General features: G+C 35.3%; 1 long non-coding RNA gene across 1 annotated transcript; it reads right to left on the bottom strand.

The window, feature by feature from the left end:
* Positions 1-283: 283 nt before the first annotated feature.
* On the bottom strand, positions 284-15,749 carry LOC112715655 (uncharacterized). Its single transcript, XR_003159890.3, has 7 exons — positions 15,156-15,749; positions 14,849-15,028; positions 9,518-10,064; positions 9,211-9,390; positions 3,877-4,423; positions 3,570-3,749; positions 284-485 (listed from the first exon to the last, which is right to left on the bottom strand). It is a non-coding gene; the product is annotated as an uncharacterized lncRNA (long non-coding RNA).
* Positions 15,750-17,268: the final 1,519 nt, after the last annotated feature.

The following is a 17,268-nucleotide window of genomic DNA, read 5'->3' as shown; positions in this document are numbered from 1 at the left end:
GAGAGCGCCAGTTTTGGTCTTGATGCTGTAGAGGTTGGGGGTCTCTAGCAAGTTTGCTGGCAAGCGCCAGTGGAGAGCGCCAGTTTTAAATTGCTGAATGCTCTTTGTAACGACCCAACTTCCAGAACGTCATGATCGTACCGAAAGTAAGGTGTTACCAACCTGCTTTCCTTTATTAACTATTTACTATTGAGCCTTTGGTTCGATATCGCTATTCAGTTTCAGTAAAAATACTAGAAAATTTTGTTTTTATTTATCAAATCATATAGCAAGCATCACCAAGTAATAATAATCACATAATTATTAATAATAATATCTGTCATACACAAGATTTCAAATAAAACTCACATACAAATCCTATCCCTCTATTTAAAATAAAAATGTTAAGCAATAAGAGCGAGGGAACTTCTATGAAAGTAACTTAACTCATAAGTAATTTCTATAATCTCCCGCAAACTTCAAACTGGGTCTTCAAACCTGCGTCACTGAAAAGGTGGAGGATTTTGGGGTGAGAACAAACCACACGTTCTCAGTAGGGAATGGGAATGCCATAAAAGTAATGATTAACATGCAAATAATTAACATACTCAAGGAAACTATATTTTTATCAAACCTTTTTGAAAATACTATTCTTGGTTTTACTTTAACTAACTATTTACCTTTTTCAAAAATCTAAACTCAAAATAAATTCCAAAATATAAAACTGGTCACTTTAAACATTTTTCAACCACATAATTAATTTTCAATCACAACGTCAATTCTTAATCATCATCATACACTCACCAACTAATAGCACTAACAAAAGATTCAATTCAACACACAAACCAGTCACAGCAAGGCAGACAGCAATCACAGAGAAGTACAATGAGCAAGCCCAATCAAATGCAAATGCACAAACAAGGATGATGCATGTCTAGCCCTAGTGCAGGTAATGAGCTCATTTGTCGGTTACATACCCGCTCCCGACGTTACCCGGAGTCCTTTGACCAGGTAAGGCTTCCCTGTTGGCAATGCCCCTCGCAAGAGTCCTTTGACTTGTGAGGCAAACCACTGCAAGAGTCCTTTGACTTGCAGGGTGGCACTAGCAACCCACTGCAAGAGTCCTTTGACTTACATGGCGGAGCTAGTTAACTTATATCTGCCCAACACACTCACTGTAAGAGTCCTTTGACTTACAGGAGCACACACACACTCTCACTGTAAGAGTCCTTTGACTTACAGGAGTATATGCTAGTTGTGTTTTCTCGATACCTCTGTAAGAGTCCTCTGACTTACAGAATAGTATTATAGCTAAGTATCCCAGGGAAGCGCTCTTAGTGGTCGTACCACCATTTATCTGACTGCCTTCACGCAGCAGATCATCACATAAACATCTCAAGAGTTGCCATAATGCAACAAATGAACAAACACATCTCTTCGGTTGCCTCGAGCAACAAATGACCTTTCAACAGGTCCTCTGCTTTTTATTCTCTTTTATAATCATAAATACGCAAGCGGGACAAAACCCACGTCCTTGCCAATAATTTCATAAACTGAATATCTTTCCTCAAAAGAATCAGTGTAACTATCATCATAAGTTATCATTTCTCATTATTCATTAAACTTCTAAAAAGTAATCCTTTATTTCAAACCCCAAGCATAACTCTCTTCATATTGAATAAATCTCAAAAAATAATTCAAACTTGAACATAAACCTTGGTAATTCAAATTCAAAATAGTATAATTCTTTTCTTACCTAAATAAAATTGTTTTCATAATAAATTCAGCCCATTCATAATACTTTAATCAATAGATAAAACTTAAATAACATAACTTTCTAAATTCAAACCTTCTAAAATAACTTTTTCAAGTAAAACCTTAGATTTTACAAAATTCCGGCAGCACCTCCCCTAAAACTCGGGCTTAGCCACCCTTACGGGTTCCCTCTTTCTCAACAAATCTCCCCCTTTCCTCAACAATTACCAAATAAGAGGTTCTCAAATCAGTCAGAAAATTCACAATTTACAATATCCAACAGTTCAGTCATAACCCACAATTCCCACATAACCCATCAATTCAACTTTCACCTCATCAATTCGTAACTAACTTTCATTTATCATAGGATTCTTTCAGAATTAAACTCAATAAACTAGTATTCCAAGAAACTTGGTGTTGAGATAATTTGGTCACAATAAAAACTTGTACCATCACTCTTAAAATTCTGTTATTGTTTCCTAAGAAAATGCAGAAAAAAAACAGCAGCAAGTAGTAAGTTTGATAAATTCCGTAAAAATCCAGTTTTCACCCAATGCCTTTCAAAATTCACGATCTCAAACAAGACTCTTTTAGCTTTTTATTGAATCAAATTCCAGATTAATACCATGTCATATGAAAAAGTTATGAAGTGAGAAACACAGCCAGGCCTTTTAGAATTCGGTTTCCAAAATCCAGTGAGTTATCCATACTCTTTTCAACATATCTACTTGGTTAAATAGGATATTGACATGAAATTTAAAATGAAGATTGTGGACACAGGAAGCTTGAAAATGCCGTTGGTTTCAACTCAAATACTTACCAGAATTGAAAGTTAAGTGAGTTGGAAGTTGGTGCTTCTGCAGTAAAGAAACAGAATTTTCTGCAGAAACCATCAATCTTCAAAAATTCATTTCTCCCAAAATACTCATCAATAAATTCTGATTTTTTTATGAGATGCTCAAAACATAGTAAACTTTCATGCAAAAATAGTTTCATTCAAGTATATGACCTGGGATGCTCCCAGAAATTGATTCTTTCTACTGTCATGTATGCAGAAATTCTGCCTTAAGCATTTTCAACAACCTTACTTATCAAAAACCACATTTGAACTTATAACCCTTCCAAAATCACACGTTTAACCTCTTTCCAATTATTCAAAATTGTCTTCATTGCCAACACAGCCCAAGAACCCAGAATCAATAATTCACACGATGTCAAGTACTTAAGCATCATCAAACCTTTTCTTTTCTACACTATGCCAAGCATAATTTTCCATATACACTCATCATCATTCAAACACACAATAACTCATCAATTCACACCAGCAAGCTCAGCAACAAAAGTAACACCATTTATTCTATCCCTTACAACATTCAGTACGCACAATCATCAAATCAATCACCAACTACAGTTATAATTCAACTCAATTCCATCCATATCAGAGAAAACAATATCAATTACAACTTCAAACACTCACAACAAAGCCCAAAGACATTCGCAGCCTTAACCTGAATTCAATAATCCAGTTGAAGCACTAACACATCATCAAACTCACTCCAAATTTCACAACCTCAACCATCATCACAATAATCCCAAACCAAACACAAATCTAACTCAGTTCATCAATTATCATTACGACAACTTTTCAATAGTTAACCTAGCATATATCAATTTGATAAATTACACTAAACTAATCATTATTCACAACCACTAACAAATTTCAAATGCATTTCAGGTCATTCATGTCAATTAAGAAATTCTCAAATATTGTTAACCATTTGCACTTATCCAATAACTTGGTAGGCATTCTAAATTAAAAACGTTAAATCCCCTACCTCAGTTAGTCGAAATCCACAAAATTAAACGTGGCGATCCCCTTCTTTTTCCAGTTTACAATAGCTAGTACGGCCGGAACAGTAGCAATAACCTCAGTTCTTCTGGGGAAGCAACAACAATGACATCGGTGGTTCCGGATAAGGACAGCAATACCGAACAAAGACAGTGATGATTGGCAGCTAAGGAAGATCAAGAAAACGAGGCATTTTATAGTCAAGGCAATAGCAAACCAAATAATGGCAACAGAACACAACTCAATGCTACCAGGGAAAAGCAGAATAGAACAGCAACGGCAGAGTAACCTACGATGAACATGAAGCATGGAGGCGATGAAAACAATGGCGGCGGACCTTCAGTGGCGGCGACGCGGCGATAACAGAGATCAGACGCGACAGAGCGGGTGGCACAGGCAGCCTCTTCTTTCTCCCCTGCGAGCTTCCTTCCTCACGCATCTCTTCTCCCTCGCGACAGGTATGACATCGCAACAGCAGCGGTGTGACGGGTTCGGTGGAGGCACAACGATGGTGACGCGAAAGTGCAGCTTCGACAGTGATGAAGGCGCGACAGAGACACAGCGGCGCTACCCTTCGCGCACAAGCTCTCCTTGTGTTTGTCCTCTCCCTCGCGAGCGTTCAGCTCCTCAACGGCTTCAAATCTGATGGCAATGTGACCTTGCTCCAGCAACGGTGATGGCAAGGCCAGGTGCTGCGGCGGCGAGCTGGACGGAGCAGAGTGTGGCTCCCTCTTCTCTGATTCCATGCTCTCTGTTCTCCCTTTCCATTTCTTTGTTTCTTTCTTTTGTTTGGGTGTTAGTGTTTTGGAAGAAAGGTGGGGTGAGGGCTGCGTTCTGAGGCTGGGGAAAAGGGGAAAATTAGGATTAGGGTTTCTGATTTCCAATTTGGGAATTTAGGATTAGAAATTAGGATTTTATAAAAGAATATGGATAGATATGAATAGATATTTTGATAAAATTTGGAGGATAGGATAATTTTAAAATCAAATGTACTCTATTAAAAATATTTAGAAACATTATTTATCAACATATTGCTAAGTTTAATCAATTAGTTCTAATTTATATTATAAAATGAACAAGTTAATTATATTTTGTAAAGTACAATTTAAATTCAAATATCAATTTTCTAGATTAAATCATACAAATCTCTATTATTTTTCTATCTCTGAAACTTTAATTTCAATTTATAAAATAATTAATCATAATAAAAATTGTACATAAACATTAATTGACTTAAACTTAAAGTATTTATAAATATCAATCTAATCATTTCTAATAAAATAATTTCTAGGAGTTCAAATTAATAACATAATTCATTCAAAATAGGATTTATTTAAATTAAATTATACAATGCTTTCTTATTTTTCAATTACCAAAATTATAACTTCAATTATACCAAATATCTAATAAAATTTATATAAAAATTTTAATTAATTTAAACTTCAATTATCATGAAACTCTATTTAATCACCTTTAGCAAAATAATTTTCTTAAAATAAATCACAAATAACTAATTATTTGATTTTCAAAAACTAGGGTTGTTACATTCTACCCACCTTAGAAAAATTTTCGTCCTCGAAAATTGTTAGAATAAAATAAGTTCAAACTGAAATCAAAGAAAACAGAATATACGAACCGAAGTATAGGCATTGTCAAGGATGGATATTCAAAGAGTTACGTAAGCAATCAGATTCATAGACAAGCAAAGGTATACAAGAATGACAAAATATGGTTGGGAAACAAACAAATCACATTCGAAGAAGGAAATTCAAACTAGAGAATTCCAATGAAAGCAACGAAGAAAAAGATAGCACGAGTTCATGTGGCACGAATAAAGATTATACGTCGAATCGAAGCTAACTTCATAACCTCTAACGCTCCCAAACCCCGTAAATCGCATTACCTATTCTTCTATTTCGTCTATGATAACCCATTAGTGTTCCCATACACATAAATCATTAGTATTAAGTTGGCCAGACCTAATACCATGAGGCATGCAATGGTAAACTAACAGCGTTGATCATCAGACAGTCATGCAAGTAAAACACAAACTCTTGTTATCAGAACAAGTCACAAAGCATGACAGACACTCAGAGTATGCAGTGAAGCATAGTCAGTCCATTCCCAAGGCTCTAACAGGAACGAACTGCTCTGATACCATATTGTAACGACCCAACTTCCAGAACGTCATGATCGTACCGAAAGTAAGGTGTTACCAACCTGCTTTCCTTTATTAACTATTTACTATTGAGCCTCTGGTTCGATATCGCTATTCAGTTTCAGTAAAAATACTAGAAAATTTTGTTTTTATTTATCAAATCATATAGCAAGCATCACCAAGTAATAATAATCACATAATTATTAATAATAATATCTGTCATACACAAGATTTCAAATAAAACTCACATACAAAGCCTATCCCTCTATTTAAAATAAAAATGTTAAGCAATAAGAGCGAGGGAACTTCTATGAAAGTAACTTAACTCATAAGTAATTTCTATAATCTCCCGCAAACTTCAAACTGGGTCTTCAAACCTGCGTCACTGAAAAGGTGGAGGATTTTGGGATGAGAACAAACCACACGTTCTCAGTAGGGAATGGGAATGCCATAAAAGTAATGATTAACATGCAAATAATTAACATACTCAAGGAAACTATATTTTTATCAAACCTTTTTGAAAATACTATTCTTGGTTTTACTTTAACTAACTATTTACCTTTTTCAAAAATCTAAGCTCAAAATAAATTCCAAAATATAAAACTGGTCACTTTAAACATTTTTCAACCACATAATTAATTTTCAATCACAACGTCAATTCTTAATCATCATCATACACTCACCAACTAATAGCACTAACAAAAGATTCAATTCAACACACAAACCAGTCACAGCAAGGCAGACAGCAATCACAGAGAAGTACAATGAGCAAGCCCAATCAAATGCAAATGCACAAACAAGGATGATGCATGTCTAGCCCTAGTGCAGGTAATGAGCTCATTTGTCGGTTACATACTCGCTCCCGACGTTACCCGGAGTCCTTTGACCAGGTAAGGCTTCCCTGTTGGCAATGCCCCTCGCAAGAGTCCTTTGACTTGTGAGGCAAACCACTGCAAGAGTCCTTTGACTTGCAGGGTGGCACTAGCAACCCACTGCAAGAGTCTTTTGACTTGCATGGCGGAGCTAGTTAACTTATATCTGCCCAACACACTCATTGTAAGAGTCCTTTGACTTACAGGAGCACACACACACTCTCACTGTAAGAGTCCTTTGACTTACAGGAGTATATGCTAGTTGTGTTTTCTCGATACCTCTGTAAGAGTCCTCTGACTTACAGAATAGCATTATAGCTAAATATCCCAGGGAAGCGCTCTTAGTGGTCGTACCACCATTTATCTGACTGCCTTCACGCAGCAGATCATCACATAAACATCTCAAGAGTTGCCATAATGCAACAAATGAACAAACACATCTCTTCGGTTGCCTCAAGCAACAAATGACCTTTCAACAGGTCCTCTGCTTTTTATTCTCTTTTATAATCATAAATACGCAAGCGGGACAAAACCCACGTCCTTGCCAATAATTTCATAAACTGAATATCTTTCCTCAAAAGAATCAGTGTAACTATCATCATAAGTTATCATTTCTCATTATTCATTAAACTTCTAAAAAGTAATCCTTTATTTCAAACCCCAAGCATAACTCTCTTCATATTGAATAAATCTCAAAAAATAATTCAAACTTGAACATAAACCTTGGTAATTCAAATTCAAAATAGTATAATTCTTTTCTTACCTAAATAAAATTGTTTTCATAATAAATTCAGCCCATTCATAATACTTTAATCAATAGATAAAACTTAAATAACATAACTTTCTAAATTCAAACCTTCTAAAATAACTTTTTCAAGTAAAACCTTAGATTTTACAAAATTCCGGCAGCACCTCCCCTAAAACTCGGGCTTAGCCACCCTTACGGGTTCCCTCTTTCTCAACAAATCTCCCCCTTTCCTCAACAATTACCAAATAAGAGGTTCTCAAATCAGTCAGAAAATTCACAATTTACAATATCCAACAGTTCAGTCATAACCCACAATTCCCACATAACCCATCAATTCAACTTTCACCTCATCAATTCGTAACTAACTTTCATTTATCATAGGATTCTTTCAGAATTAAACTCAATAAACTAGTATTCCAAGAAACTTGGTGTTGAGATAATTTGGTCACAATAAAAACTTGTACCATCACTCTTAAAATTCTGTTATTGTTTCCTAAGAAAATGCAGAAAAAAAACAGCAGCAAGTAGTAAGTTTGATAAATTCCGTAAAAATCCAGTTTTCACCCAATGCCTTTCAAAATTCACGATCTCAAACAAGACTCTTTTAGCTTTTTATTGAATCAAATTCCAGATTAATACCATGTCATATGAAAAAGTTATGAAGTGAGAAACACAGCCAGGCCTTTTAGAATTCGGTTTCCAAAATCCAGTGAGTTATCCATACTCTTTTCAACATATCTACTTGGTTAAATAGGATATTGACATGAAATTTAAAATGAAGATTGTGGACACAGGAAGCTTGAAAATGCCGTTGGTTTCAACTCAAATACTTACCAGAATTGAAAGTTAAGTGAGTTGGAAGTTGGTGCTTCTGCAGTAAAGAAACAGAATTTTCTGCAGAAACCATCAATCTTCAAAAATTCATTTCTCCCAAAATACTCATCAATAAATTCTGAATTTTTTATGAGATGCTCAAAACATAGTAAACTTTCATGCAAAAATAGTTTCATTCAAGTATATGACCTGGGATGCTCCCAGAAATTGATTCTTTCTACTGTCATGTATGCAGAAATTCTGCCTTAAGCATTTTCAACAACCTTACTTATCAAAAACCACATTTGAACTTATAACCCTTCCAAAATCACACGTTTAACCTCTTTCCAATTATTCAAAATTGTCTTCATTGCCAACACAGCCCAAGAACCCAGAATCAATAATTCACACGATGTCAAGTACTTAAGCATCATCAAACCTTTTCTTTTCTACACTATGCCAAGCATAATTTTCCATATACACTCATCATCATTCAAACACACAATAACTCATCAATTCACACCAGCAAGCTCAGCAACAAAAGTAACACCATTTATTCTATCCCTTACAACATTCAGTACGCACAATCATCAAATCAATCACCAACTACAGTTATAATTCAACTCAATTCCATCCATATCAGAGAAAACAATATCAATTACAACTTCAAACACTCACAACAAAGCCCAAAGACATTCGCAGCCTTAACCTGAATTCAATAATCCAGTTGAAGCACTAACACATCATCAAACTCACTCCAAATTTCACAACCTCAACCATCATCACAATAATCCCAAACCAAACACAAATCTAACTCAGTTCATCAATTATCATTACGACAACTTTTCAATAGTTAACCTAGCATATATCAATTTGATAAATTACACTAAACTAATCATTATTCACAACCACTAACAAATTTCAAATGCATTTCAGGTCATTCATGTCAATTAAGAAATTCTCAAATATTGTTAACCATTTGCACTTATCCAATAACTTGGTAGGCATTCTAAATTAAAAACGTTAAATCCCCTACCTCAGTTAGTCGAAATCCACAAAATTAAACGTGGCGATCCCCTTCTTTTTCCAGTTTACAATAGCTAGTACGGCCGGAACAGTAGCAATAACCTCAGTTCTTCTGGGGAAGCAACAACAATGACATCGGTGGTTCCGGATAAGGACAGCAATACCGAACAAAGACAGTGATGATTGGCAGCTAAGGAAGATCAAGAAAACGAGGCATTTTATAGTCAAGGCAATAGCAAACCAAATAATGGCAACAGAACACAACTCAATGCTACCAGGGAAAAGCAGAATAGAACAGCAACGGCAGAGTAACCTACGATGAACATGAAGCATGGAGGCGATGAAAACAATGGCGGCGGACCTTCAGTGGCGGCGACGCGGCGATAACAGAGATCAGACGCGACAGAGCGGGTGGCACAGGCAGCCTCTTCTTTCTCCCCTGCGAGCTTCCTTCCTCACGCATCTCTTCTCCCTCGCGACAGGTATGACATCGCAACAGCAGCGGTGTGACGGGTTCGGTGGAGGCACAACGATGGTGACGCGAAAGTGCAGCTTCGACAGTGATGAAGGCGCGACAGAGACACAGCGGCGCTACCCTTCGCGCACAAGCTCTCCTTGTGTTTGTCCTCTCCCTCGCGAGCGTTCAGCTCCTCAACGGCTTCAAATCTGATGGCAATGTGACCTTGCTCCAGCAACGGTGATGGCAAGGCCAGGTGCTGCGGCGGCGAGCTGGACGGAGCAGAGTGTGGCTCCCTCTTCTCTGATTCCATGCTCTCTGTTCTCCCTTTCCATTTCTTTGTTTCTTTCTTTTGTTTGGGTGTTAGTGTTTTGGAAGAAAGGTGGGGTGAGGGCTGCGTTCTGAGGCTGGGGAAAAGGGGAAAATTAGGATTAGGGTTTCTGATTTCCAATTTGGGAATTTAGGATTAGAAATTAGGATTTTATAAAAGAATATGGATAGATATGAATAGATATTTTGATAAAATTTGGAGGATAGGATAATTTTAAAATCAAATGTACTCTATTAAAAATATTTAGAAACATTATTTATCAACATATTGCTAAGTTTAATCAATTAGTTCTAATTTATATTATAAAATGAACAAGTTAATTATATTTTGTAAAGTACAATTTAAATTCAAATATCAATTTTCTAGATTAAATCATACAAATCTCTATTATTTTTCTATCTCTGAAACTTTAATTTCAATTTATAAAATAATTAATCATAATAAAAATTGTACATAAACATTAATTGACTTAAACTTAAAGTATTTATAAATATCAATCTAATCATTTCTAATAAAATAATTTCTAGGAGTTCAAATTAATAACATAATTCATTCAAAATAGGATTTATTTAAATTAAATTATACAATGCTTTCTTATTTTTCAATTACCAAAATTATAACTTCAATTATACCAAATATCTAATAAAATTTATATAAAAATTTTAATTAATTTAAACTTCAATTATCATGAAACTCTATTTAATCACCTTTAGCAAAATAATTTTCTTAAAATAAATCACAAATAACTAATTATTTGATTTTCAAAAACTAGGGTTGTTACATTCTACCCACCTTAGAAAAATTTTCGTCCTCGAAAATTGTTAGAATAAAATAAGTTCAAACTGAAATCAAAGAAAACAGAATATACGAACCGAAGTATAGGCATTGTCAAGGATGGATATTCAAAGAGTTACGTAAGCAATCAGATTCATAGACAAGCAAAGGTATACAAGAATGACAAAATATGGTTGGGAAACAAACAAATCACATTCGAAGAAGGAAATTCAAACTAGAGAATTCCAATGAAAGCAACGAAGAAAAAGATAGCACGAGTTCATGTGGCACGAATAAAGATTATACGTCGAATCGAAGCTAACTTCATAACCTCTAACGCTCCCAAACCCCGTAAATCGCATTACCTATTCTTCTATTTCGTCTATGATAACCCATTAGTGTTCCCATACACATAAATCATTAGTATTAAGTTGGCCAGACCTAATACCATGAGGCATGCAATGGTAAACTAACAGCGTTGATCATCAGACAGTCATGCAAGTAAAACACAAACTCTTGTTATCAGAACAAGTCACAAAGCATGACAGACACTCAGAGTATGCAGTGAAGCATAGTCAGTCCATTCCCAAGGCTCTAACAGGAACGAACTGCTCTGATACCATATTGTAACGACCCAACTTCCAAAACGTCATGATCGTACTGAAAGTAAGGTGTTACCAACCTGCTTTCCTTTATTAACTATTTACTATTGAGCCTCTGGTTCGATATCGCTATTCAGTTTCAGTAAAAATACTAGAAAATTTTGTTTTTATTTATCAAATCATATAGCAAGCATCACCAAGTAATAATAATCACATAATTATTAATAATAATATCTGTCATACACAAGATTTCAAATAAAACTCACATACAAATCCTATCCCTCTATTTAAAATAAAAATGTTAAGCAATAAGAGCGAGGGAACTTCTATGAAAGTAACTTAACTCATAAGTAATTTCTATAATCTCCCGCAAACTTCAAACTGGGTCTTCAAACCTGCGTCACTGAAAAGGTGGAGGATTTTGGGGTGAGAACAAACCACACGTTCTCAGTAGGGAATGGGAATGCCATAAAAGTAATGATTAACATGCAAATAATTAACATACTCAAGGAAACTATATTTTTATCAAACCTTTTTGAAAATACTATTCTTGGTTTTACTTTAACTAACTATTTACCTTTTTCAAAAATCTAAGCTCAAAATAAATTCCAAAATATAAAACTGGTCACTTTAAACATTTTTCAACCACATAATTAATTTTCAATCACAACGTCAATTCTTAATCATCATCATACACTCACCAACTAATAGCACTAACAAAAGATTCAATTCAACACACAAACCAGTCACAGCAAGGCAGACAGCAATCACAGAGAAGTACAATGAGCAAGCCCAATCAAATGCAAATGCACAAACAAGGATGATGCATGTCTAGCCCTAGTGCAGGTAATGAGCTCATTTGTCGGTTACATACTCGCTCCCGACGTTACCCGGAGTCCTTTGACCAGGTAAGGCTTCCCTGTTGGCAATGCCCCTCGCAAGAGTCCTTTGACTTGTGAGGCAAACCACTGCAAGAGTCCTTTGACTTGCAGGGTGGCACTAGCAACCCACTGCAAGAGTCTTTTGACTTGCATGGCGGAGCTAGTTAACTTATATCTGCCCAACACACTCATTGTAAGAGTCCTTTGACTTACAGGAGCACACACACACTCTCACTGTAAGAGTCCTTTGACTTACAGGAGTATATGCTAGTTGTGTTTTCTCGATACCTCTGTAAGAGTCCTCTGACTTACAGAATAGCATTATAGCTAAGTATCCCAGGGAAGCGCTCTTAGTGGTCGTACCACCATTTATCTGACTGCCTTCACGCAGCAGATCATCACATAAACATCTCAAGAGTTGCCATAATGCAACAAATGAACAAACACATCTCTTCGGTTGCCTCAAGCAACAAATGACCTTTCAACAGGTCCTCTGCTTTTTATTCTCTTTTATAATCATAAATACGCAAGCGGGACAAAACCCACGTCCTTGCCAATAATTTCATAAACTGAATATCTTTCCTCAAAAGAATCAGTGTAACTATCATCATAAGTTATCATTTCTCATTATTCATTAAACTTCTAAAAAGTAATCCTTTATTTCAAACCCCAAGCATAACTCTCTTCATATTGAATAAATCTCAAAAAATAATTCAAACTTGAACATAAACCTTGGTAATTCAAATTCAAAATAGTATAATTCTTTTCTTACCTAAATAAAATTGTTTTCATAATAAATTCAGCCCATTCATAATACTTTAATCAATAGATAAAACTTAAATAACAACTTTCTAAATTCAAACCTTCTAAAATAACTTTTTCAAGTAAAACCTTAGATTTTACAAAATTCCGGCAGCACCTCCCCTAAAACTCGGGCTTAGCCACCCTTACGGGTTCCCTCTTTCTCAACAAATCTCCCCTTTCCTCAACAATTACCAAATAAGAGGTTCTCAAATCAGTCAGAAAATTCACAATTTACAATATCCAACAGTTCAGTCATAACCCACAATTCCCACATAACCCATCAATTCAACTTTCACCTCATCAATTCGTAACTAACTTTCATTTATCATAGGATTCTTTCAGAATTAAACTCAATAAACTAGTATTCCAAGAAACTTGGTGTTGAGATAATTTGGTCACAATAAAAACTTGTACCATCACTCTTAAAATTCTGTTATTGTTTCCTAAGAAAATGCAGAAAAAAAACAGCAGCAAGTAGTAAGTTTGATAAATTCCGTAAAAATCCAGTTTTCACCCAATGCCTTTCAAAATTCACGATCTCAAACAAGACTCTTTTAGCTTTTTATTGAATCAAATTCCAGATTAATACCATGTCATATGAAAAAGTTATGAAGTGAGAAACACAGCCAGGCCTTTTAGAATTCGGTTTCCAAAATCCAGTGAGTTATCCATACTCTTTTCAACATATCTACTTGGTTAAATAGGATATTGACATGAAATTTAAAATGAAGATTGTGGACACAGGAAGCTTGAAAATGCCGTTGGTTTCAACTCAAATACTTACCAGAATTGAAAGTTAAGTGAGTTGGAAGTTGGTGCTTCTGCAGTAAAGAAACAGAATTTTCTGCAGAAACCATCAATCTTCAAAAATTCATTTCTCCCAAAATACTCATCAATAAATTCTGAATTTTTTATGAGATGCTCAAAACATAGTAAACTTTCATGCAAAAATAGTTTCATTCAAGTATATGACCTGGGATGCTCCCAGAAATTGATTCTTTCTACTGTCATGTATGCAGAAATTCTGCCTTAAGCATTTTCAACAACCTTACTTATCAAAAACCACATTTGAACTTATAACCCTTCCAAAATCACACGTTTAACCTCTTTCCAATTATTCAAAATTGTCTTCATTGCCAACACAGCCCAAGAACCCAGAATCAATAATTCACACGATGTCAAGTACTTAAGCATCATCAAACCTTTTCTTTTCTACACTATGCCAAGCATAATTTTCCATATACACTCATCATCATTCAAACACACAATAACTCATCAATTCACACCAGCAAGCTCAGCAACAAAAGTAACACCATTTATTCTATCCCTTACAACATTCAGTACGCACAATCATCAAATCAATCACCAACTACAGTTATAATTCAACTCAATTCCATCCATATCAGAGAAAACAATATCAATTACAACTTCAAACACTCACAACAAAGCCCAAAGACATTCGCAGCCTTAACCTGAATTCAATAATCCAGTTGAAGCACTAACACATCATCAAACTCACTCCAAATTTCACAACCTCAACCATCATCACAATAATCCCAAACCAAACACAAATCTAACTCAGTTCATCAATTATCATTACGACAACTTTTCAATAGTTAACCTAGCATATATCAATTTGATAAATTACACTAAACTAATCATTATTCACAACCACTAACAAATTTCAAATGCATTTCAGGTCATTCATGTCAATTAAGAAATTCTCAAATATTGTTAACCATTTGCACTTATCCAATAACTTGGTAGGCATTCTAAATTAAAAACGTTAAATCCCCTACCTCAGTTAGTCGAAATCCACAAAATTAAACGTGGCGATCCCCTTCTTTTTCCAGTTTACAATAGCTAGTACGGCCGGAACAGTAGCAATAACCTCAGTTCTTCTGGGGAAGCAACAACAATGACATCGGTGGTTCCGGATAAGGACAGCAATACCGAACAAAGACAGTGATGATTGGCAGCTAAGGAAGATCAAGAAAACGAGGCATTTTATAGTCAAGGCAATAGCAAACCAAATAATGGCAACAGAACACAACTCAATGCTACCAGGGAAAAGCAGAATAGAACAGCAACGGCAGAGTAACCTACGATGAACATGAAGCATGGAGGCGATGAAAACAATGGCGGCGGACCTTCAGTGGCGGCGACGCGGCGATAACAGAGATCAGACGCGACAGAGCGGGTGGCACAGGCAGCCTCTTCTTTCTCCCCTGCGAGCTTCCTTCCTCACGCATCTCTTCTCCCTCGCGACAGGTATGACATCGCAACAGCAGCGGTGTGACGGGTTCGGTGGAGGCACAACGATGGTGACGCGAAAGTGCAGCTTCGACAGTGATGAAGGCGCGACAGAGACACAGCGGCGCTACCCTTCGCGCACAAGCTCTCCTTGTGTTTGTCCTCTCCCTCGCGAGCGTTCAGCTCCTCAACGGCTTCAAATCTGATGGCAATGTGACCTTGCTCCAGCAACGGTGATGGCAAGGCCAGGTGCTGCGGCGGCGAGCTGGACGGAGCAGAGTGTGGCTCCCTCTTCTCTGATTCCATGCTCTCTGTTCTCCCTTTCCATTTCTTTGTTTCTTTCTTTTGTTTGGGTGTTAGTGTTTTGGAAGAAAGGTGGGGTGAGGGCTGCGTTCTGAGACTGGGGAAAAGGGGAAAATTAGGATTAGGGTTTCTGATTTCCAATTTGGGAATTTAGGATTAGAAATTAGGATTTTATAAAAGAATATGGATAGATATGAATAGATATTTTGATAAAATTTGGAGGATAGGATAATTTTAAAATCAAATGTACTCTATTAAAAATATTTAGAAACATTATTTATCAACATATTGCTAAGTTTAATCAATTAGTTCTAATTTATATTATAAAATGAACAAGTTAATTATATTTTGTAAAGTACAATTTAAATTCAAATATCAATTTTCTAGATTAAATCATACAAATCTCTATTATTTTTCTATCTCTGAAACTTTAATTTCAATTTATAAAATAATTAATCATAATAAAAATTGTACATAAACATTAATTGACTTAAACTTAAAGTATTTATAAATATCAATCTAATCATTTCTAATAAAATAATTTCTAGGAGTTCAAATTAATAACATAATTCATTCAAAATAGGATTTATTTAAATTAAATTATACAATGCTTTCTTATTTTTCAATTACCAAAATTATAACTTCAATTATACCAAATATCTAATAAAATTTATATAAAAATTTTAATTAATTTAAACTTCAATTATCATGAAACTCTATTTAATCACCTTTAGCAAAATAATTTTCTTAAAATAAATCACAAATAACTAATTATTTGATTTTCAAAAACTAGGGTTGTTACACTCTTAGGTGAGCTTGAGTGGTGAGCGTGGGGTTGAGTTCTTGCTCCTCCAGGGCTCCATATCTCTGCCTCAGCTTTCCCTGTGACAAAACCTTCTTTTAATGCCATAAAGTTCATTTGATTAACTTTACTACTTCATGCATTATATGCTCTCGTATTCTCATGAATTTACTACACTTATGATGCGTGAATGCATGCAAAGATATTTAATATAAATGCTTGCTTATTACCTAAGAAATGCATAAAACTAAGTTCTAAACTAACTAAAATGACTTGTAAAACTAGCCAAGATGCCCAAGCATCACAATACCAAACTTAAATCTTGCTTTTCCCCAAGTAAGTGACAAAACACAAGAAAAGAAATGAAAACAGAAAGAAGTATAAGTCCTTATTGAGAAAACTTTCAATCTTGGCTCATGGGGTTTAGCATGCATAGTCTCTTTAGTGGTTCTTCTTAATCTTTCTAGCCTGTAGGCTACAACATTCTCTTGGATATTAACTTCATTGCCTTCTATGAGACTCATTATTATGTGATTGATAAACCACTATTTTATGGTTTATATTGTGTTTAATTGTGTGGTTTTATCAAGATCCTTACCCACTTATTCATTAATTTAGCATGCATTTATATTTCCTTCCTGAAATTATTACATGATTGAAAACTGCTTCCTAGAGACTTTTAATTATGCATTTTAATTCTCCTTTATTCCATTCAATGCCGTAATCTGTGTGTTAAGTGTTTCAGGCTTTATAGGGCATGAATGAGTTGGAGATTGGAAAGGAAGCTAGCAAAAATGGAAGGAACACGAGAAATTGAGGAGATAACCAGCGAGACGTGACGCGGCCGCATGGCTCACGTGT

This window comes from Arachis hypogaea, chromosome 10 (assembly GCF_003086295.3).
Source record: "Arachis hypogaea cultivar Tifrunner chromosome 10, arahy.Tifrunner.gnm2.J5K5, whole genome shotgun sequence".
Lineage (NCBI taxonomy): Eukaryota > Viridiplantae > Streptophyta > Magnoliopsida > Fabales > Fabaceae > Arachis > Arachis hypogaea.
This window is presented reverse-complemented; position numbering and strand designations above follow the sequence as displayed.